This window comes from Empidonax traillii, unplaced genomic scaffold (assembly GCF_003031625.1).
Source record: "Empidonax traillii isolate 1590-97213 ecotype Southwest subspecies unplaced genomic scaffold, ASM303162v1 scaffold24:size2376012, whole genome shotgun sequence".
Lineage (NCBI taxonomy): Eukaryota > Metazoa > Chordata > Aves > Passeriformes > Tyrannidae > Empidonax > Empidonax traillii.
The window spans coordinates 1,970,578-1,995,776 of record NW_020955217.1 but is presented as its reverse complement, the minus strand read 5'-3'; the positions used below and the strand labels follow the sequence as shown (position 1 = coordinate 1,995,776).

The 25,199-nt window shown below is 38.8% G+C and overlaps 1 long non-coding RNA gene across 1 annotated transcript in view; it reads right to left on the bottom strand.

Annotated features, from left to right (window-relative positions):
* The window catches only part of LOC114068334, a 40,316-nt gene extending 27,878 nt beyond the window's left edge, over nt 1-12,438 (bottom strand). The window contains exons 1-2 of the long non-coding RNA XR_003573570.1: nt 12,405-12,438; nt 5,124-5,283 (exon numbers count right to left, since the gene is read on the bottom strand). This is a non-coding gene — a long non-coding RNA (uncharacterized LOC114068334). The remainder of the gene's footprint in view (nt 1-5,123; nt 5,284-12,404) is intronic.
* Nucleotides 12,439-25,199: the final 12,761 nt, after the last annotated feature.

Genomic DNA, 25,199 nt, shown 5'->3' with positions numbered 1-25,199 from the left:
GAGGTCCCTGCGTTCTGCCCCTCTCTCTGACAGTGGTCCAGAGTCCCTCCAGCATTTCAGTGTTGACCTCCAGTTTCATCTGTCATTTTTGTCATGAAGTCACTACTGTTCTTAGGACTGATCTATTCACAGGATCTGTGTTTAAACTTTTTATTTCTGTATGAGTTCATTTTTTATAGTTTATTTCTACACAGTCCAACAGCCTGGTCTTCATAAAATTCTGCCAGGATAAGAAGTGCTTATGTGGATTTTAGCTTATTCACATATCTTTATCTGCAGCTCTATTGTTACGCAAAGCATGAATGGATGAATCCTTAGTGCTGCAGGTGTATTTTCTCTCACAATATGGTCCTTCTTTAAAAAAATTCATTCATTTCTTTAAAAAAAAAAAAACCTTCTTGATATCAACTTCAGGTCACTTCTGTTAATCTAGTGTCAACTCCATTATTGTCAATTACCTTACAAAACCTAGATTTTAAGATGAGAAATAGAAATATTCATCATGTCATTTTATAACTCAGCAAGTGCTTATTCAGACTAAAGCACTGATTTCAAAATCACAGCAAGCAACTAAGACATAATTAAACTTTTATCCCTGCAGATTTTAAGAGATATATATTTCCTGTTAAAAAAAAAAATAAAAGGAAATGATAGTTTTCTGTAGTGGGAAGTTTTAGTTTTATTTGATGTAAGAGCAGGAAGAAATATTTTCTTACAAGTACTAGACATGACAAAGAAGAAATTTAAGAAGGCAAGCAAGTTTAGGTTTAGGATTTTCACAATCAATACTTTATTTTGCATAACACCTTGAGATTTTCCCATACTTTGCTTCATTTTTCCACTTACTTCTATGTTAAAATAATAATAGAACTGACTTGCTTCAGCATTAAAGAAAAATTTTACATCTGGGACAAACTTAGCCAAATACATCTATCCCTTTTCCAGCACAATGGTCAGCTGCACAGATACCATATTTTTATTCCTGAGCCATCCGTGACACTTTCCATTCTGCAAACAACATCAGCTGGTGATATAAGCACCTTGGATAATAATTTGAGACGATCATTTTGCCCATATTTATATGTGGACTTTTCTTGTCAAGATCCCTTAGCCTAGATCTCATGGAAAATGTGAACAAAAGCCAGGTACCAGGAAACTGCTTCAAGGGTGTCTATAAGGAGTATGTTATTAACTACATCAGTCAAAGGCTTCCAAAGCCAGTTACAGGTACTTCCATTCTGCCCTTCACTGTCCCAGCTGCACTGATAATCTGCTCTGTACCATCTCCAAGACAAAAATGCATGGTTTTCTTTTCTTGATGCTGAGGTCTTGATACATTACTGTAGCCTTTAAACGCAGAACCCATGAAAAGAATGTCAGTGGTGACCTCTGCAAGTCCAAGAACCACTTATGGGAAGACAAACAGGTTCTTTAAGTAAAAACTAAATACTACTATTCAACAGAAACTAACCATACTCAAACAGTGCTTATCCAGGACTCTATCCATATAAAGTGCTTTCAGCTCATGTGCACCAGTACATGAAATCTCACAACTCAGAATTAGTGCTTGACTCCTCACTCTGCAGGAATCCCAGGAGAGAGCACAAGACCAATGTTCTGCCACCCAGGCACTGCACATTCTGCTTCTGCAGCAGATAAAGAGCCAGGTCTCAAGTCCAAAGTAGTATCATCCCTGATAAAGTTTTTTTCACATGAAAGTCATACCTACACCTGGCTGCTGCAGTTGTGCTTCCCACAGGCAAGAAACTAACTCATTCACGTGAAAAGTAAGTGTCCCTCTAATTGAACTCCGGACCATCCTTGGAATTGCCAACAGTTTGCAAACAGTGTGGTTTAGCACAGCCCACTCCGAGCTCTTCAAAGCTGTGTGGGTATATTGTCTCACCCACTTTTAAAAGACCATGGAGAAGACTCCTCTGAAACTGCAGAGGATGGACCCTGAAGGAAAATAATTAGGTCAAGACAAGGCTATCACTTGCTGTGAGGACAGGCTGAACACACAGCAAAATGTAAGGTTTGGGGGAAACCTGACTCACTTCATTCCAGAGTGCAAGCTCCATCCTTTATAGCAGACACTGTCACTGAGAACTGAATCAAATCCAAACCAGCTTGTGTTTATCCTCTTTCTTCCTAAGTCTTTATGTACTGTTGTGTCTCATTGCTTCCCTCCTTCACTACCTAGCATGCCCTATTGTTCTTATTTTTCAAGCTATCTAATTTGTTTGGGGCCAGATCAACAGATTACTCATGATAGGAAGCTAAGCAAATCACCCATGAATAAGTGTTTACTGAATCAATCCCTTAGACTGTCAGCTCTTCTGAGCAAAGACTGTGCTTTATTATTCACATGTAGAGTAGTCTGTACACCAAGTGTGTTATATACATAATTCATTTAAAAATAATAATGGTACACTAAGAATGAATAACACGCCAACAAGAAAGTTCACTGACTGCACTACCATCGGGAACTCAGAACTGCTCACACGCAGCTGAGGCTCAGAAAACCAAATGGATGATAAGGCAGAAGTTTAAGGTAAAGCACCAAGAGGAAGAAGAGCTGCACTGCAACTCCCAGCACTGCCACAAAAAAAAATTTGTCAGGACAAATCTTCAGAACTCTTTGTGCCCCAAATTCCCCTTCTGAATAAGTAATAGTAACAAAGGGGTGAGTATTCTTCTACTCTTACTTGATATACTCAAGGGTAAACAAGGACTTGGAAATAGAAGGACAACATAATGTGTATTAAATATATGTAATACGTAATTGCATAATAGCACGCTTTTCAATGTAAGACACCATACTGGGCTTATTATTTTAGATGATATCTCAAAATCTACCACGTAGCATATACTTAAAGGAAACAGACACTTCTGCAAACCAGTGTGTGGGGTGTGTGTAGCTGTCATGTGAGCTACACATTGACACAGACAATTTACATTTGCAGAACACAGACAGTACACTAGAACAGAAAATGTTTTATGTTAAAGTATAAATCTGTGACATTGACCTTTCTGCTTCACCATTTAATCCAGCCCTGACCCTCCAGCAACTAAATATTCATGACTAGCATGACCTCCAGGCTTTTCTCTCACACCCAGTCTACCTAAGAGTCAGAGAATTAACCCTTTCACAAGCCAGTGTTTTGGGGGAATTGTCTCTTTCTCTAACTATTATGCCAGTGTCTTTTTGTTTTTCACTTTGCCATCTACAATAGCCTGGCTATTCTTCTTCCATATTTAAAAACCTTTATGCAAATCAAGCTGGTAGCACGGCAACCTAAAGTTCTTGCATTAATGCAGTGTATTATTCACATATAAAAATTCCATTTAAATCCCATTAAGGTTATGACATAAATCCAAACAAACTAGAAAATGAACAGTTAAGGTGGAAAACTGACATATGTCTTCCAGTCTCTTAGCAGAAGAAAGCAGAATAAGAAACCTATTAGTGTGTCACCCAGTTGGAGCAAGGCAGAGAAGCTCATATGTTACCTCCCTGCCTTTTAACTGTTCATTCTATTGCATCTGGGATTCCTTTGTTTTATTTTTGCTTAATGCCCATGTCCCAGTGTCAGGGGTCCTGGGAGACTATTTTTGCCTGTAAATGCTTCTGGACAATATTCACTCTGAGGGACAAGAAAGGCAGCCTACTATAAAACAGCTGTAAGCTGGGAAAAAAACAGATTAGCATTTTATATTTTTCTGGGGGTGTTTCTGGCAGATAGGAAAAACCAATGACACATATGACACTGTTTTGCAAGTGTCCCAATTAGCAGCACTACTGCTGCAATCTGTAGGCACCTACTTTTGTTCTCACATGTTCCTCTCTTTGAATTCCTGACGCTTCATAGTAATGAACTACACCGCAAGGTCTTGAAAAAGGCCAGAACTATCTTTCTGCAATACTTAAAACACTCTCAGTATAGCTGAGGTGAAGGAATGGGTGTAGGCACCACTGTCTTTTGGATAATCCACTACAGCTGTCGAGGATCTGGATTACAGCAGTAGCTCATGCTGTGCATACCTGCCTAAGCACATGGATCTCTCTGCTTATTATGCATGAATAAAGATTGACCCTGTAGCCCTGTAACAAGGATAAGGAGAAAGGGGAAAGGTTGGTTGGGATTTTAGTTGCATTAGTTGGGCTACAGATGCTACAGTTGTGAATTTTCAAACAGAATCAAGTCCAGAGTATGTGCTACTCCGTATGTTTGTCATACAGGCAAGTACTGCATAGTGGGCTGTTATTAGAAAGTGTGGGGTTTATTCTTTTTCGTTAGAGTTGAATGAAACTTGATTGCAGTTCTTCTTTTTGGTAGTGATAAGTGTACAGAAACAAGCTCGTTCAGTCAGTGAAGCTGTTGTCTTGACTAGAATCCCAAGTTTGATTTGAATTAGCCATTCATAAGACAGACATACATATGCACACACATGGGCACACACACAAGGCTTTGAAAGAGATTCCATCTGTTTTTTTGTAAGGCTGGGTGATAATTAGGAAAAGTAGAAATATTTCATGTTCTGTATTTGTGACCTGACATGTCTTCCTTCATGTTGTCATTGAACACTTCCATCCTAAACAGAACTGGCATTAATTGGGGATTTAGTAGAGTTGAGGATGAAGTTTTAGAGAGAGGGTGACTTTTTTTTCAATTTAAAGTATATTTTCTTTCTTCTCTGCCTTGAAGAAGTTATTTTTCCCTTCCTCTGTTCTAAGCAAACATTCTACAAATTATACTTTGAATAAGACACATCACAGACTTCCATGGAAACAGCAGTCAGCATGAGGGAAGAGTGGAAAGTGCTCAAGGTGACAATACCTTCTGCAGCACCATCACAAGATACAAGTTGAACCCTAGCAAGTACAGAAGAAGCTGACATGACAGTACAAAGCTAAACAAGATCACAACATTTGGGAGAGAAGAAACATGTGCCCAAAGCCATCCTTTCCTGCCAATTATTGAATCCTTGACAAATGACAAATATTCAGGGTCTATTTTGGATGAACCTTCAGGGAAGGTTGAGAGAACAGCTTAAATTGCCAATGTCTTCTTGGACACTTTACATTTCAGATTAATAAATAAGTGCAATTAGACAAATACCTATGAAGGATGAGAGGTGCCTACAGGTACATATTGTGCTAAAGCTCACAGGATATGCTTTTAGCCTTTGTCCTCAGAGACCTCTTTCAAATCGTGTTGAACTGTTGTAGAAGTCAGGTCTTCACTGAGTTGTGACGTGAAATGGTTTACATGGCCAACACTGAAAAGCAGATGAAGTATTTAAGTAGCTTTCAACTTTGCGGACAGTTATATTGTCAAGAAGACTTTTCTAAAGAAGCAAGATGTTTTTTACTGCTGTAGTATTCTTACTCTTTTCAGCATCCAAGTGCTCACTCCTATTTCTTTTCCCATTTCTAAATATTTATGCATTCTCACCCAGAGACTTCTACAGAGCTCTAACACTACAACATCCTCTTCCACCTAGGATTCCCAGCAGTACTTTTCCTCGACTTCACTTTATTCACAGCTTAGCTGCTACAGTCATCTATCCTGTTCCATGGCTTGTCTGTGGAAAGTCTTCCCGTCATATATGTTCCTTCCTCATCAAATATAAGATTTTCTTTCGCAATTGTTTTTTTCAGTGCTGCTCCTTCAAGGTGAGTATTTGCTACTGAAACCAAATGCTATTCCATTTGCTCCTAATGTTTACAATCTTTCCTTCTGTACCCACTACTCTGGTCCTAACCTTCACCCAAATATCCTCTTTTCTTGAAATCTTTTTTTAAAAACAACATAGAGATGGTGTCAACAGCCCACTTTTGACCTTTCATCTGGAAGAGTCAGTGTGTTTTAACTACACGTCTCCAAAATTTTTAAGGGTATCAGTCTGCAGAGACAAGAACTAGTATCCTCTGGTTTTCAATGCCAAGCCTGTAGCTCAAAGTCCAGAAATAAAAGGATTAAGGCAATATGTCTTAATAGATCTCTCTAGTCACAGGTAAGATGATTTCAAAGATTTGCAGCTCACTCTGCTCCAATCTTGCTGACATCCATGCCATCTAATCAAATTTGTCACCCAGTCAGATATGCTACTTGAACTCATCTTGTGCTTTCTCCCAAATCTGAATCAACACAAAGAAATCAGGTAGTTTAAATACTGAGGTCCAGAGGTGGAGGGACTTTTAGGATGACTCATTTTGATATAAAGGGAGGAAGAAGCTTTTACCCAGGGAGCTCAGCCAGAAGATAAAGCAAAATAGGTTCCTCAGGAAGGGGATGTTGTTTGCATGGCTGAGGTTTCAGTCCTACACACTTCCTCTGCATGTGTGAGTGATTCTATTGACTTATCAAGCATTCAAGTGCAGGACTGATTTATTTTTTTTAAGTAAGTAAAAGGCTAAGTGATTTGATCAAGGCCACAAATCAGCATGCCAGAGGCAGGACTATTATAACATGCTAGTAAGCCAGTCAGATTGGAAGCTTAAACTCTGGAGACAGGAGTCACCTTTTGTATATTTGAAGTGTGCACAGCATAAGAGAACTTATTCAGTCCTAGTGATGTTTCTGAGTAGCAGCTTCATGCAGATAGTAAATGACATGTAGACCAGTGGGCATGGGGCCTTCTACAGTTTTTTTTAAAACTCCTGAGATCATAAAAACATCAAAGTTTGAACAGAATAAGGTGGGTTTCAAGCTACTTTCCTGTATCAATCAAATGAAAACATACCCTGCTAAGAAAGCTTTTCCATATCAAAATTTTTCTCTCAGATTATTCCCTTTATAACTGTCACTGACACCATAGAATTTGAAGCATAAGGAGGAAGTTATGCAGAGTAGATATTGTGAGAGGAAATAAAGGTGGACAGAAGAAGAAAAAAATATCACGAATAAACTTAAGAGGTGTATGAAATTTCTTCATCTGTATGGACCCCAGAACTGTGCTAATTATGAGGACTAACATGCTTCCTGAACATAACAATAGGTTATGTCAGCTGCTGGAGAGATATGGTGTACCCACTCAGATATTGAAGTGCAGCCTACAGATTGCTTACACATGGAGTCCTAAAATAAATGCAGGTGTCTTAACTGGCACAGTGAAAACACTAGTCTATCAGAAGGGAACAGGCATGAGGTAATACCTCATATCCAAAAATGTATCTAAAACCAAACATATATACTCTCAGTAAGGTATAAGAGGAGCTTCATTTCTGTCACATCTGATTATCTTCAAAAATTGCATCAGTTAACCTTATTAGTCTCTGGATCAGCTGTTTCGATCCTCTCTACAACTTGCTTAACAAATATAATAATTTTGCAGAGAATTTGTGGGGATTCAGTTCCTCCCAGATTGCCTTCTACTTTGTTTACCTCAGTGGAGGACTGATTGAGTGATAAAAAAGGGTCACATAAATACACATACATTTCCTGGCAGAAAAAAAAATTCACAAATAGGTGTGCAAACCCTGTACAGCCTTATCCTGTTGCCAGCTGCCCAAACACCACTTCACTTCTGAAGAACTAAGTCTCTGTATTGTTTGCTGAAACTTAGCCCCAAACACAGCAGAAAGAAGCCTCAGCAAATGAAATTCAGTGCACATTCTCCTGTTCTGATACTCTTTTAAATAACACTGCCTCAGGATACATTAGTTTCATTATCTCTCTGTCTATAATAAGATCCTAGTGCATGACAGCCAAAGATTGCCATTTATCCTTCCTCAATGACACGTTTCATTTTGGTTGGTGGAAAGGGTATGTTATGTGAGCCACGGCCCCGTAATTCTACTCAGCATCATATCATGGACATGACATTTGGCCCAGAATCCTTCCCACGAGAGGAGGGCTGTTGTACTGATTCAGAATAAATATTGCTGGCTCCTTCAACAAATAGAAAGTTTCACTTTTAGCTGAACTGCTCTATACAGTAAATTTCTCAGGAGAAAAAAAGCTTACAGAACTATTTTGGAGAAAACTATATTTTTTAGTTTTCTCTTTTGAGAAGCATGTTTCCATACAGATGAGGAAGCCCTTCTTAGATCTAAAACTTATATTTTGCAATAAGAACAAATAATTAAGTACCAGCTTATTGCTATGTACCAGTTCTGGTTTGGTTGAAACTTTAATCCTTATGATGAAGGCTTAAAAATATAGACTGAGTTTCTCCATTCTTGGTTTCCACAACATTTATGAAGAGTACTAAATGAAAAAGAGCGAGAACCAGAGTGCCTACTCAAGATGTTTGCATTAAATGTTACAGCAGCTACAAATGGATATTTAGCCTCAGCTTTAATTAATCCAAAATTAGCATCTCCACACAGTCAGGGAAGAGATGTGGCCATCTCCAAAGAGAAACTCAGAAGCGTAGTGCTGAGTGAGGGGCTCAATAAAGTGGTCAGTAAGAAATAGTGAGGAGTATCTGCTGTTTGGTTGAGGACATTTGATGTATGATTTAAGGCTGCTTCAATTATGTGCTTCCAGCTAGAATGCACCCAGACCTGAATACTTCTCTAAGCACTCAGTAGTGGTGAAATTTAGGGATCATGAGCTAGAAGTGGGAAATCTTCTAATTAACTGCACTTTCTAATAACTCTTTACAGGCACCTGCACCTTCTATGGGGGAAAAAAAAAATCATACTTTTAAGACTGAGCTGGTTCTTTCTATAATGGAAAGATTATAGTATATGTTTTTCTGAGATTTCCGAGGACTTCTTTCAGTGATGCAACAGACCCCTTCCTATTTAGTGGGGGCTTGTGTTTTCTGAGGCACACTTAATATCAACAACACATCATGGATAAATTTTAGGGCTTTAAAGTCTTTCCACCTCCTCAGCCTAGAGTACCACACACATGTGAGCTCTCTAGCTCAGCTGCACTGTTGAAGAGTTTGTCTCAGCTGCCTGCGTAGAGGCAGCTGCAGAAGAGACAGCAAGAACACAGTGAGATCCATATAAATGGCAATTATCACTGAAGTTATTCGGTGTACAGGACTGCTAGGGACTTTGAATATCTACTCTGGTAGCTGGTCTGTGCTGAAATTCTTTCTGAAAGTAATGTCTGTGAGTTACCATGTCTGTGGGAGAGGCAGGGCAGACACTTTGGAGTGACAATACCAATCCCACTGACAGCACTGTCCCACCCCACAGTGCTTCATCTTGCACATAGATTCACAGGAGACACTGCGATAATGATCTTCCACTCTTCTTTCTGCATATCTCCTTAGTCTGTCTAGTGTAGTATCAAAATGAAAAAACAGTGGTGTGCAACCAAGGAAAAATGTTTTATTTAGTATCAAAAATAAGGACAAAAACTGTGTAGAGGAGCATCCCGCGCACGTTCCTCTCAAACCGATTTTTAAGCACTCTGTGGAAGAATGAAGTGTAACTTGCGTATTTTTTGCCAGTCACCTGAGGTTGGTAGAACTTATAAAAAATAACAGAATCATAGAATCATAGAACAATTAAGATTGGAAAGGCCTCTGAAATCTTCAAGTCTAATAGTTAACGTAGCACTGCCATGTTCACCACTAAACCATATCCACAGGTGTCACATCCACATGTTTTTTGAATACTTCCAGGGATGGTGATTCTAGCACTTCCCTGGGCAGCTTGCCAAGCTGACCAGAAAACAAAGTATCTCCTGTGACTTTATGTCAAAAATTTGAGTACCTTCATGCAGAACATATTGTGATGCCATAGTTGACGCAAGATACAATGAATAAAATGTTAACATCGGTGGTGAGGGAGAGGGAAATATTCTTCTGATTAAACATCTCCTTAAGTGTAGTCACTTTTGCTGAACCTTATATTCACTGATGAGAATAATGATTATGAGGTCACAAATCATCTTATCCTGCAGATGACACCTAAAACCAGTAAAAAGAATCTCTCCCTAAAAATGCCTTTTCCTCTCTATACAGTATCAAGACATTCTATGGTGACTGTAATCCCTAAATGATTACCATATCAATATCTGAAGTTAGGTGGGGAGAAGCTCACCCTCTCTTTTAGCTCAGGTCAGCTAACCAGAATTTCAAGTAGCACTTTGACTCCCCCACATGACTTCATACAATTCTGTTCTCTTTCCACCAGTTCTTTGAGTGTCTGCAGAAATTTCCTTTAGTCAAGTCAAAAAAAAGAGTCTCTCTATATCCCTTGATGATTACATTTTTGCTTAGCAGTTCATCATGAAGTAACATAAAGTATCATACTTTATTTGCTTGACTGTTCATGAAGTTGTGAAAGGACACAGCTGTGCTGGTACTTTTTTATTATATTACCCCTCAGGAGCAGGATCAGCAGAACTACCTTATACACAGTCCCTTCTGTCTATGCTACTTCCACTCATGCACTGGTCTTTTCACAGACTGTTTATTTTTAAAGATTTACACTTCATATCATCTTGTTAACATACTGCTGCAAAGCATTGGGTAAGAATCTATATAATAACAAATGCGTTGTTTCAGACACCTTGATTAAAATTTGTAAGATCATAGTGATTACATTCCTACTAAAAACTGACAGAATGGTTGAATTATATACAACGTGTTGTCAGGTTACCTGTGCACTGGAAATAACAGGAAAAAAAATCTGGACAACATGCATTTTTCCTCTATGTATTTTCTTAAATTTTGATTGCTACTCTTTAGATGTACTTTGTCTAATCAGAACATTATGCCTCACAATCCTGAAATAAACATTGCTGGCTGATCTATCCTTTCTCTCTTTTAGAAACGCAGGAGGATGAAGTGCACAAGCAGAGATCTAACAGTCTCCAGGCAGTTATTCTGTCCCCAGGAGAATGGCAGTGGCATCTGTCCCTTAGAGGACTGACACCCTCATGCTCAGCTCTGCTGTGGCCACTAGCTGTGAGCTCACCTCTGGGCCACATGCAGGCACAGGGGTTGTATTATCCAGCTCCCCTGCCCAGATTCACAGCTATCCCTGCTCATATCCTTTTCTTATATTACCTCTGTATTTCCCATAATTTGCCAGACTGTTTAATAGCTATATGCAGCTACATCTCCTCTTCTCACCTTCCAGCATCTCACTGTTTTCTAGGTCCAGGCTTTTTCAGCCTCTTAGTCACCCTCAACCCAGTGGTAGTCTCTGTGCCTCTTCTCCTTCTTGATGTTTTCATCCAGCCGGCAGAAATCATGTCAGTTTTACTCATCCAGCAATAACTAATTCTGCTTGTCCTGGACAAGGAGACTTTTCCCATCTTGCTCTCCTCTCTGCATATAGTAAATATTTGCATAATATGTTAAGTATGTGGGGAAACCTCAGGAGATTTGGTTCAATGCCTTTAGGATAAGCACCTGAAAAGCTCGGCTGTTTGCACAAACCTTAATCCAAACAATCTGATTCTTGAGTTAATGGGCTGGAAATCTTGTGAGAACAAGATTTCTCGTAAATTTTGCTTCTGCTATTTTATGATAGTAGGGTGAAAATAACGTCTTGTACTATTTTGACACTTCTTTTTAGGGATTCAGGACAAGGGGGGAAGAAAGTTACCCAGACTTTTCTAAACCTTACAGAAGTATCAGTTATCTTAAACTGATGTTTCAGATGAGAACTCAGAATGGGAGATTACAACATGCAAGCCAATTCAGCTGTTCTTTTATAGCAGTGTTCACCCACTTTATTGATATGCATCAGGTATTGGTAAAATAATACACTACATACTCTGACTGACTGTCTAATAGGAATCTGTCAAACTATGAATGCTATAACAGTCACATAATAATAACACAGCACTACAGAAGGTAATAAATTACACACTTGCCACCATCCCTCATGTATTCTATACGGATCATGGAGTTATGGTTATTGGTTGCAGTGTGTATTACCAGGTCCCAGGGTCACCAGAACAGAGTTAAATGATGTAAGGGAGTAAGTAAAATGATGATCTATGTTCCAAACCAGCACTAGCCTTGGTACCTATTTACCTCATGCACTATGTTTATATACTAAGCGTGAATAATCAGGTTCCCTGAAAAGGAAGAGAAAATTGACAATGCCAGGGGCAGAATAGCACTTTCCATTTATCAATAATTTTGGATTGAAAACCTTATTCATTTTTGTAGGTGCTGTAGGTTGTGGGGGATCACTTAGAGTTGGCAAAGTTTCTCACATGGATCTGTAAGACTCCCCACCCAGTAGGGTATATATTTTCCTCACCAAAGTTCATCTGTGACCATCATGTGGAAAGAAAGTATTCCAGTAGCTCCGTGTGCCACGCTCAGATAACAGCTGAGCCCCAGACCAAAGGTCACAATAATCCTAGCTTTTTGTTACTGCTACTACTCCTACTTGAGCAAAAGGAGAGATTTCTTTCGATTTAGACAATGCAGTATTTGTGCTTTAGTTTGACGTATCATCCACTTACATTTTATTCATAAATCCTTTCAACTTCATTCCATCTCCACACTTCAGCATATTGCATATCCACAGATTTGGTAGACCTCAAAGACAATGCTGATATATCATAACTTATACTCTAGGGAAATCCGAGAGTGGAATACACAGTGGCTCTGTACAACCAGAGACTGTTTCCAGATTCACCAGGGAAGACGGTTCTGGACAGGGAAAAACAAAAATGGTTACATAAAATTGTATTGTAAAAATTCCCAATAACATAAATGAATGATATTTTACACTGTATATGGATTTATAGACTATTTAGGATTGACTGATACAGCTATCAGCCACATACTGTCATCAGGTTATGTATCTCTTGGTGTCAGCAAAAAAAAAAAAAAAAAAAAAAGAGGATGAGGGTGTTACTTTTACATCTGACATGGAATTGTGTTGTATTTTCAAAACAGATGTCATCTCAGGAAAAATTATGCTTAGGCAGGAGTTTTCATGTAAATAATTTTCTACTGGGCAATCCATTGTTTGGAATTTTTTTAAAGTATTTATATAAACCTGAGGATTTCTAAGAACAGCCATAATGCTGGGGGGGAAAAAAAAGGAAAATGGAAACAGCCTAGAGCCCAAGTACCCCACCTTAAAGGACCCCTAACTCCAGATCTCATTTTCTCTTTTACATGTTTAGGTAACAGGTAAACACATTAAACAAGTTATCTTCTCTGTCCCTTCCACCTCCAACATATGCATTTTGTCCAATTACACCTCTGGAAAGCATCAGCAAGGCTTCATGAGAATAACTGGACAAACTGGGCAATAATATCAATTCTCTTTTTAGGCATTCAGTTTGTCTCTTATTTATTGCAGTGTGTGCTTTTAACGCTTTCTGGTTTTGCCCTGCTGTGTGTAAGGCCGGACACATCTCTGTGCCAAATGCTGACCCAAGTCATTTGTGCCCTCTGTCTGAAAACAATGAGGTGCTCAGGTGTAATTGCATGGAATTTGAACAATAATCCTGGCTTTCTCCTGAAAATGAACAGTAGTGCATGAAAGGTAATATACCCCTATTTTGCTGAGTGCAGGGCTCTGAAAGGTCACACTGGGACAGAAACTGTGAATTGTTTGGAAAATAGCCAATTTGATTACAATGGGCAATTCTGAGCTTACAGTTTGCTTGTGTCTATCCTGCCTAAAGTGGCATCATTTGTAATAAAAACTGTATTGTAGAAGTGCTGTGAAAGAGGTTGTAAACTCAATTGCTATTCTGCTGAAGAATCAGAATGGGGACTTAAATATCAAAACCGAGATAAAAACTGTTCAACATTCTACAACAGGGACATTCAGAGCAAGTTCAGAAGCACTGCATTGATATTAACATATACACGCTAAACAGCCACAATTAACAGCAGTTTGGGGATGAAATGAACACTGAAAGCTACTGTCAAGTTTTGAAGTATCATTTTTATTTTTGCAGATTCAAAATTCAAAACAGACAGAATCCAAGGTATGTCTTTGCTCTCACTGTCTAGGTGTAGGACCCGTCTCTCTCCTAGAACTTGCCATGTTCTTTCCTGTTAACCCAGTGGATAACATGACCAAATTCACACACAACAACAGGACCTCGGGTGATTTCTAAGTCCTCCTTGTCTCCTTTCAAGAAATGGTGGGATTCAAAAATCTCAGCTTCTCATGGTTACACAGAGCTATTTGGTTAGTCTTGTATGTAGACTGAAATTCCATATCTTTTTATGACAATAATACTGGGTTTTCCCATAATTCCCTGACGTAAGGCATTGTTGTTAGGGCCACTATAGATAAATGAGTTTTTCCAGACATGCTCTGTTTGTTCTGGACATATTTCAAGATTATGCTATATTTGCCTAGGGTTTGCAGTCATTTGGTAAGTTTAACACACATCCACTGGGGTGCACATGCTCAGCAGGTCTGACACCTTTAGAAATATGGCAGCCCTAATTATAGGTTCTTGCAGATGGGTTGCTTACAGATTAAAGCTCCCTCTCAATTCCTTGCATATTTATAAGTATCTGATTAATGGATAACCATAGGTAGTGGACTGAAATCGGAACTGCAAAGGACTTGCAAATGACCTTAGTAATTTTAGAGGAGGCCACATCAAACAGTTCTGAGTCCCCTTGATTCATTTGGTCATACTGGTAAGCTACAGTGCAATCAGAGCTGCTCCCCACAATGGCCTGGTGTGATGGCTGCATAATGCACTAATAAAGTATTAGCATGTGATTCCTTGGTGGAAATCAAATTTTTCTAGCTAAATAACAAGGTTGAATGTACCATCTTAATAGCAAGGGAAGAAAAAAGTCTCCCACCCAATTATTTACTATCTCTAAAAGTTTCTTTATGTTTCTACTCCTGAGGAGCTTTCTTCAAGGTTTTGAGAAGGTGATCAACTCAAAGTTTGTTCAGTTTCAACCAGAAATAACCAAAATCTCTCCACACAACTTGGATAAGTGTGAAGGACTAACTGGAGACAAAGAAACCTGCTGTTACAGTCTTTTCCCTCAGAAAAAAAAAAAAATCTCAGTACCTGATTTACATAGGAAATCTCACCCAAACCCCGGACTTTGATGAAGATTATTCATCATTCCAGCTTTCTAATACCCAAGTATCTTTTCTTTATTTTATTTTCTTCCAATATGTCTGTCTTTGATGCTTTTCATGAAAGATTTTCCTACTTAATTTCCAAAGACACTAAGACAATGAAAAATAATGTTAAGAATTTTCACCCAATATTAAGGATTAATGGTATTGTTTTCAATTTTCAAAACAACCCATTTTGTGATGGTCTGGAGGCTTTGGTCTAGTAAAAGGCAAGGGATTTAAAGAAGACCTTTCATGTAACAGTTTAAAACTGTCATAAATAGACAAAAAGAAAAAAAAAATATGCAACATAGTCACAAATGGAAAGCAGATTGGGCCAGAGCTTTCCAGACTCTTTTCAGCTACCATGAATAGTTTTAATGCACATTTCCAGAATTTGTTCTTTCCTTTTTTTTTTTTTTTTTGCTACTGAAAACCATAAATTAAACATCATGCCACAGTTCTTCACAAAGGAGCCCGGGGGTGGGGTAAAATCCAACAAACAAATTATAAATCCTAAGTAAGGGTACCAAATTTCTCTCTATCACAAAGAAATGCAGAGAAATTTGCTTTAAATTAAGCTTTCTGAGAGAAATATCAAGACATTATTAGAAAGAATGGCTAGGCAGCAAATAGTTTTCATATCCAAAAAGATGTGATATTTAAATTATTTTTCCAGCCTCAAAAATTAAGATCTCATAGAATCAGAGAATAGTGTAAATGGCAAAGGATCTTTTTCTGCAAAAAAAAACAGCAAAAAAATCAGCTGTGTTCCACTGAAATGTTTTGTTTGACCTAGTTTATCATCCCTACACAAAAGAAAAGGTTTTTTCTGGCTGAAAGAATCAATGCTTATAATTTTTGTAAATAGTAAGGTAGATATTTCTTATTGTACTTGTGATTTTTCACAAATACTTCACTTAAACGAAACAGCTCATTGTCTGAAATTCTTACAGCAAATCAGCATTTTTCATTGAAAGAGATAATGAAGAATTCCCATCCAGCTACCCTGAAGAATGTTCCTCTGCAGATGAGTTTAATCATCTACAATTTATCTTCAGGCGAGACTTGAGAAGCATTGCCTTTTTACCTGTCTATTGAAGCTTATGGATCTCTCTCTTTATTTCAAATAGTTAGAATCATCCAAACACATCAGGAGAGCATTATTTCCCACAGATCACCTTTTTGAAATATTACAGGAAACAATAGGGAATCTCTTAATCACAGGAGAGCCATCTTATCCTCTGTATGTATGAACTGAAGTTGTACAAAAACAAGAACTCTGAATTCCCCCACCCCCTTAAATAAAACCATTATCCTTGCTGGATTGTTCCCATGTAAGTGTTAAGTGGTATCTCAGTTCATCTGTTCTCTCGGTCACCCTCAGTACATAGTATTTCTAATGCTGAAAACTTTGTATTTTCTATATTAATTAAAGGAAAGAGGGAAGAAGAAAAGAAACAGCTTCTTTTTCTCCTTTTTTTTTGTGAGTAACCTTGAATGACAAGTTTGCAGTTTACATCTGTGTATCTCACCAAAAATATATGTCATTTCTCTAAATAAGCATCATATATCTCAATAGTAGGGTCAGTTACCCACCCCTACCCCTCACACTAGCTGATCTATCAAGTTAAATCACAAGCTTTTTGATATAAGCGTCAATGTAGATCTGACATTACAAAAATAACTCACAATGGGGCAGAAAAACAGTAAACGTAGAAAAATATTTTATTTTATTATGTAGAAAAATAATTTAACCCCTTAAGCTCTCAAATTACTAAAATCCAGAGATGTAGGTGCAGAGTTTATGCTCTAGTGCAGAGTATGTTTTAATTCAACTACTCTGAGTGCATAGAAGTTTTTCACAAACTTACCTTCCCTTTCCTTTTCAGACCACTTGAACTATGTTACCTTTATTTTCCTGTTCTTCTGTGAGAACTGTACTGCTTCAGCTTCCAGATAACCTCTTCCTCTGTGACAGACACCAATCCTTGCCATAGTCATCTTTTTCTCCAAACTAAAAAAGCTCAAAATCCACTGTTCCCAGAGGCATTTTAAAACCCCATATCTGCTAAAACAGAGAAGGCTTGTAGAATTAATAAGACTTAAACTAATATTTGACCTTTTTTATATGTTTTTCTGATAGAATTTTTTTCCAAAAATTCAATGTTAAATTTTTTAATGGGAACAAATATCCAAGTTTCAAGTAGCACAAAATGTTTAGTCAAAGCAAGATAACAGTAGAGCAAGGCTTCTTCCTCAGAAGAGCCGCCAGCCCAGTTCAAGGAGATTCATGTCTATACAAGACGAAGTGGCTCCAGCCCTGCTCCAGTGACTCAGGACCTGTTCAGAATGCAAAAGTTCCTGCAGAAGAAGCTGAGACCCAGTATGAGATGCAGTGGGGCACAGCCAACACCATGACTTTTTGGGCATTTCCCTGGGGCTTCTGCAGTCCTGAGGAGGCAAGAGAAGTAGCACAGCATGATTAGTTCCCACTGGTCTCCATCCTCTTGTTTCCTCTCCCTGGATTTTACATAGCCTCATCTGTATGCCTATGGATAGAGATCCTCACCAGTTCCATCCTCCAAACCTCATCTGGGTGTAACTTAAGAGCAGTAGGTGACAAAGGCCTAACAAGGGCTGGGAGCACACTTACAATCCACCAGTGTGGGCAAACACACACTGATACCCAGCTTGGCCTCTCCTATCAGCCAGTGAGTCTGAGGCCATTTGTCTGATGCAGGCATCCTGCTCTTCACATGCTGCATGGTGGATCACCCCAAACAGGAAGGGTACATCTTTCTTAAGAGATTTCTATGGGAGCATCCCAAATACTAGGCGCTATTTTCAAAGATTGTGTCTGTGTGTAGCATCCCAATTTTTGTTTCAAAAGATTTTGACTTCATGCCAATACAAAAGAAGGAGGCGGGGGGAATACATACTCTCTAAAACTTTGAAGATATATTTTCTTGGTCATATTTAGTACTGTATCCCTGCACAAATACTCTTTAAGCCCCAGTTTGTCTTACTTCAAAGTCAGCACCTTGCCCCTGACAGCAGCTACAGAAGACTGTTGCACTGCAAAGCTGTGCCAAGCATCAGTCCTGCTTCAATACATGGCATATAAAATGCTACTAGTTTGGCAATAGAGAGAGATGACAGCACGCACTTCGTCTCTCAGTTACAGGATATCTCCCTGCTCAAGAAGATGACAAAAGTTGTGCACATGTAAAAGGTACTTGAACAGAACAAAAGTAGAGATGATTATTTATTTCAGCTTAAAAAGACCTAGTCTATAAAACATACATTTTCCTCTAAAAAAACCTTGAGTTTGCATCTGTTACAGTGAAATCTCTATACCATGAACTCTAGAGTTGCTCTACTTACTTTATTCACCAGCTTGTAAGTGAAGTGGGATGTGATGGACAGGGCAGCCACAAAGAGTACTTTAGTAGGGGAACATGGAAAGAAAGGACCCTGAGAATAAGTACAGCGAAGGGGCATGTTAGGCCTCCTTGACCTGTTCCTTTGGTTTAACAATAAGTGTTTTACTGTTCTCAACACTGCTGATGTCCCAAGTATTAACTATTTCCCTACAAATAACACAGTAGTAAGTCATGCAGTACACACAGACTTATGAGAGAAAATGCATTAGCTTTAGATGCCAGGCCTTCAATGGATGGTGGATTTTCCAGCTCTGATCCCATATTTCAGTGGTCTGCAAGGATGGCTCTGGAGAATACCTTCTAATCTTGCTGTCCTGCTCATTCTCTCTGCAGGCTCCTCCATTTCAGGAAGATGCTCTTTGGGAAGCATTCACAGCATGCTTGTTTCCAATTTATTAATTAGAACCAAATAATAGGGCAAAAGTGCAATATGCATATAAGCAAACACAATTAAAATAAAGTATGGAAGTAGTAAATTCATCTAATGATCGGGTTGATTAAATTGCTTCACATAAACCAACAATTCCTTATAAGCACTGTGTCATGGTTTAGGAAGGCTACCATCTTGTTTAGCTCTCAGCCTGAAAAATAACAGTGCTTTTATCGACTCTCAGTGCCAAGTGACATATTCAAGTTCCAGCCAAATAGCTGGTACAGGAAGTGTCAATCGCTCCCAGGCTGAAACCAGCATTGAGACTGCAGTTCCGCTGCCAGCTCCAAGAATTTGCCCAGATTACTGGTTATCTAACAGCAGCCAACCTTTTCTCTCACTGCCCTCTCCCCCTCAAAACTCCCAGCAATGGATCACAGTGGATTACATTGGAGATATTTCAATATTTCAACATGACACAACTTTTTAAATTTAATATTCAGAAGAAAAATTCAATGAAATAGTATGATCTATCATGATTCAGCTGTAGCTAGTTATAGCAAAAATCATTCTTTACTCACTGTGCTCTGGGAATTCTGGCTTTCCATGTATGCTCACCAAGAGCTTGCATTTAAAAAATGCAAGAACATTGAAGTAGAGGTGTTCCTTAACTTACAAAGGTGGTAAAACAAACGGGTGCAAAAGTAGACACAAAAAATCCTAGAGAAAAGTTATGTGAGAAAAAAATTGCAACCTTTTTTACTTAAAAAATGCATTTTGGGAACTCCTTTTTTTACCTGCAGGAATACCTGCCTCATGCAAGAAATGGTCATGTGCTTTTTGTTTTGTGTTTGGGTTCTTTGGCTGCTACCTTCTTTTTAGATTAGTAACACTCCATTGTTATCCTTCCCCTATTGAAACTTAGATTTCAGCTGCTGTGCAAGGTGCAATTTCTGAAAGCATAAACCACACAGAAGAGCTGGCACAGCCATGCGTTAGAGAGCACAATTCAGTACTATCCTCCAGATACTCCTGAAAACTGTGGTTTAGATCCATTAAGCTCTCCAGCAGTTGAAAGAAGAGTTTATTTGAAAAAGCTAATGCTAACCCTTTTAAGATGAACCTAGGAATCCAGAAGACAGTTGCAGAATCTTGGCAAATCACACTAGATTAATGTATTTGAGTCAGTGCCTAAAATGTTCAGATCAATGGCTTTGGGTTTTTGGTCGGCAGCTTTTTCTCCTTCAAACTGACAGAGGCCACAGTACATGCAGTTCATCATTTCGAGGCATAAGAATTAGGCTTTGACTAATTGGAAGATTTGCCTGTTATTTAAATGAAAGTTGTTTGCAGTTTCATCATCCATGCGGAATCCTGAAAAGCATCAGACTATCCCATCAATTTAGTTAGCAACGAATAAATGAATAAATAGGCTGACAATTTTCTCCCTTGGGACTTACACTGTCACTACATTGTTTCTCCATTATTAATTACCTATGTAAAAATAATTCACTGTACAGCAGTATATACTCTATGCTGTAAATGACTGAATCAGGTGCCTTTCTGCTTGTCTCTCTCTGTTTCATTCAGTTCTCTCGGTGTCAGCAAGTGATGCTTGACAGTGCATGCACCGAGGGAAGAAAGGGAAAATCAAGTTGCAGACATCAAAGGGTTACAGCCTACATTTTTTGGATGTGTACAGTAATAGGGTTAGTTCTTTTCTATTTTGTATGAAAGACTCATTTACAGCTGCTGCTCTGCTTCAAAGGTTTGGATTCAGACTGTCCTGCAAGCAGTTTGTGTGCAAGGCTGGGATGTAATACACTAGCAGATGTCACTGACAGGTCAAGGAGTCCTTCAAATGCTGGAAGCCCATAGAGCCCCTAATGAAAAGGGAAAGAAGAGAAACCAAGCACTTTTCTTTGAATCAGAGCTTTTTAAAAATATTTTACAAGTGTTTGCTTCACAGAAAATATATTTGACATGCTTTAGGGGAGTAAAAAGTTAAGAATTAGTTTATTTTCAATAAGCCAATACTCTGCAGATTTATTTCACTTAACCAGTAATAGAGAGAGGGAAGGAAAAGGGCAGATGGGGAAACTCAGGGCTTTCCTATTATTAAACTTCAGATTTTCATCCACCCTTCACCTGAGTGCCAGAGGAACAGGTAAATTCATCTGCATCCATTGCACAGTCAGGTCTATATGCAATAAATATTTTTCTTGGACATCTCTGAGTAATTTTTTTAGAGTCATCCAAATAATGCCACACTTCATTTGTGTCTTATAGACTTTGTCATGTGCCTTTTATCTCCTCTGCTACAGTATTATTAATCCTTTCAAACTTGCAAGAACTAAGTTAAAGCAGAAATTCAGTCTTCTCAGTCCTACATCCCAGAGGAGTCCCATAATTTCAGCTCAGTCCTGTGTAATTTCAAAGCTACTTCACCAACTCTTCCAGGAAACAATTCCTTCACAGCTGAAATTTTCAAAAGGGTTCAGTCATCCAGCCTCTCCAAAAGTGTTACCAATAATCCAGGAGAAACACTCTGAGTATTCTCATGAGGATGAGATAGGTTATTTTTTCTTATAGCCCTCTCCTGTATTCTGTAGAAGAATGGTGCTGTCTTTAAAGCACTCTTCAGACAAAGATGTGGCTTTGGGGAACATAGCAGTAAAAATTTGTGTTCCCACTGGGCTTTTTGTATAGCAGAGTGCACTTTTCAGCATCTTGTATATTATCTGCTCCTTGCATAAAGGAATTCTAAACTAAATTCCTTGTGGGACCTCCCTCCACATAATGCAAAACTTTAATTTGTGCCCTCTGCTTCTTGCATTTGACACAAATTCAAATTGTCTTGCATCAGCCATTCTCCCTATTCCCCCAAGAACTTCATGGAGCAAAATGATCTCACCTCTCAGTCTTTTCTTTCAACAGAGTACAGCCCTAATTTCTTTGGTTTATTTGGGACAACTGGCTTCCCCCAGTCCCAGCATTATTCTGCTTTCTCTTGATATATCTTTACCTATCACTATAATAATTCTTTAAGGTCAGGTGATCAGAAATGAGGATGATAGTATAAGTACTGTCTGTGTGGTACTAAAGGGGAGTAATTTCTAGAAATTTAACTCCACTGTGTAATATTTTCAAAGATCTCTGTAAAATCTCTTCTGCACATTTACACACCAGTTTTAATCCTTCTGCTTCAAATTCCCTCTGCTACCCATGAACTAAATTTTCCTGAACTGCATTTCTGCATAATATGATCTTTCAGAGCCTAGTCCTCTGTTCTGTCCAGCTCCTCATTACTTTATTTTTATCTAGGTCATTCATCCTCCCATACACACATGTAGCCTCTTTGAACTGGCAGCACTCCCTATTTCTGCATTGTCTGCAAACATTTTTGCTTTATAGTATTTTTCATCTTCCTCAGGCCTCAGATAAATAGTATGAATAAGAGGAACAAGCCTAGTCCAGTTCTCATCCATGTAATTCTCTGCTCTTCCATTCAGGTCACACCAAAGCAGTATGATCTCTCTGTAGTCTATATTGAGACCACCCCTTAATCCACTCAAACACATCACTCCCTCCACCTATTGCTGACCTCACACATTAGTCTTTTTGCATTTGTTGCTGTTGCAAATGCATCATGAAACCTGCATAAATTATATCTCCAGCTTCCTCTTGCCAGTTCTTTGGAATCTTGCCTTAAAATAAAAAATTTATTAGTTTATTGAGAAAGGATCATCTCTCTGTTAATCCATGTGCATTCCAATTGACCAAATAATATCTCAGTAAGGGTCCCTTGATCCTGCTTCTGATGAGTTTTAATAGTATTTTCTCCACCAGTGCCAGCCATATTGTCATCTGCTTCTTTCTCTCATCTCTGACACGGGAAAGCAGTGGCTCAGCACTAAGCAATCTGTGGTACATGAATACCTCTTCTCAAAACAACACAGCATGAGGATTTCAGAAATATTCGGAACAATGGTTTGACGATAAGAGATCCAGGGTACACATTACATGAATACCACTTTTCAAAATGACACAGCAGGAGGATTTCAGAAACACTTAGCTCCTTCTGCTCCTTGAGGATCACTACAACATACCCTGTTGATAGAGCAAATCAGCCAAGAAGAGCTTCCTTTAAAGGAACTCTGATTTTTTGACAGGTCTTTTTGCACATCCACACCACAGAAACTTCCAGCCTACTGGAATGATTTGCCACTCATAAATCCCTATTCACAATTCCTTATAAGAAACCTCTTTCAAAGTTTGCTACTTCTCCTCTTCTCCATGCTGGGAGCATGATCTCAAATCAGCTCTTATATGAGCATATTCTGAAATGGCGAGGGATATGATACACATTCCCATACAGCACATGAAAATTTTGTAGCATGCAAAATGGGACAAAACCCACAAACCTCCCATTTCCATTTCAGAGCAAAACTGGGGTGACAAAGAAAAGCTCTAGAGGTAATGTTGTTTGGTCTCATGATATTGCTCATCCACTGTGTCAGCAGCCTGTCACAGAAGAGCCCTTGCAGTCCCAGGCACAGAGGAGTTTGCTATAAATTGTGGCAGGGTGCATGGAAACAAGTGTGGTTTCTGCTGTGCCCTTCTGTCCCAGCTGCACAGGAAACCTATGCACGCTTCTGAATACATAGGGCTGCCATCTGTAGAGGTGAGGGATGATGAGTCATTGTCAATCCTCCTGTAACTGTAGGGGTGGTAAATTCCACCTCTGAGTTTAGCCTGTTTGCTTTAACCCTCGAGAAGAGGAGTTTGATCCATCTGAAAAACACAAAAAGGCGTGGACTTGTTGGAAGAACCATTACTGACAGGGAGTTTCTATTCTCAGTTGCAACGTCCACATTCTCTTTACATGACCAGTGTTTGGGAACTGGTCCTCCAGTCTGTCGAAAAATGTATGTGGTTTTCAGTAGCTTGTAGTCCACTTGCTTCAAGCACGTTTCTTATTGAGCACAGTATTGCTTTGATTGGCCCACTCTTGCTTCGTATCTTCTCTTCTTTTGCTGTACTGTTCTCCAGGAGAGAGGAGTATCAAAAAAAAAAAAAGAGTACACCTGGATAGAGTGAGTTCCCCAGGCTATATCATTCAGCATGAGCCCCTGCACAATACGGTCTTATTAAAACTCCCCTAAGAATATTGTGTGAAGTCGCTAGTGACTAATTTAGAGAGTTTCACAATGTTTATGAGGTTTGGGCCCCATATCTGAAAAATGCCCCTACTTTAATCTCTCATAGGGGCTTTTTGGCTCTGACTATAGCTTTATCTGTGTAGGTTTTATATTTTCCTAGCACTAATGGCAGCAATGTCTGCACAGTTGTATTTAAAGTTGTATCAAAGATACCCAATAATGAGAGCACACTTGCAGGGAATTTCAAAGTCATCTGTAAAATATAATTTGGGGCTGAAACTCAGCAAGAAGAATCATCCCAGAAGCAAATTCTTTTGTAACATTAACTGGATTGGGGGCGAAGGGGGAGAAAGAAGAGAGAAAATTGCTGTGAAGGTGAACAAAAAAGTGCTTTGTGGGGAAGTGAAGAGACTACCTTCAAAGAGCTTAGATTCCCAAATATTGAAGAGAATATGTGTGTAGACTTAAATCTGACAGATATTTTTCCCTTTGAAAGTCAGTTCCTGCTTAAGTTCACATTGAGTGTCAAGTGTTTGCCCTTCAAATGAGGCTGAGTACTTAATTTCGAAGGCCTGCTCTTCACCCTAAGCACTAACTTTTACTCATAATTACTTAATTTTGTGCAAACTCCATCTATTAAATAAACCCATGAGTGAAGTCCAAGCAGAAAGTCATATCTTAGTTTTCTCACTTCACGCTCTTCTGTAGCACCCCTGCATAAGGCTAGAGTATCTGATTTATTGAGAGGTTCTGATCAAGAAGCTCATGCTGGACCCATACAGACAATTAAGAAATGTGAATCTCTTATCATTATCAGTTCAGAGGGGAAAACAACTAAAAGCACTGCAGTTCTTCTCCCTAGATTCTTTCTGATGTTTCAAAGAAAGAATGATGACACAGTACTTGCATGCACCAAAACATGACCCTAACAAAACCATAGGGATTACCACAAGCCTGTGAGTCCCTTCCCTTACTTTTAAAACCATGGCTTGTTTGAGATAAACAAATCAAAGAGAGTGTAAACCAGAATAACCATATGCAGAAATTAAAATGTAAAGCAGAAACACCCAGCAAAGCCACATCAGGACAAAATCAACAGATCACTTCTGAGGACTTTTATAACTTCCTTGCTGGATTGTCTGGGAAAACGGAAGGCAAAAAAGCTGGATAAGTCAACAACAGCAGCAGATGGCCAAATGGTGTTGGCAAAGAAGTCA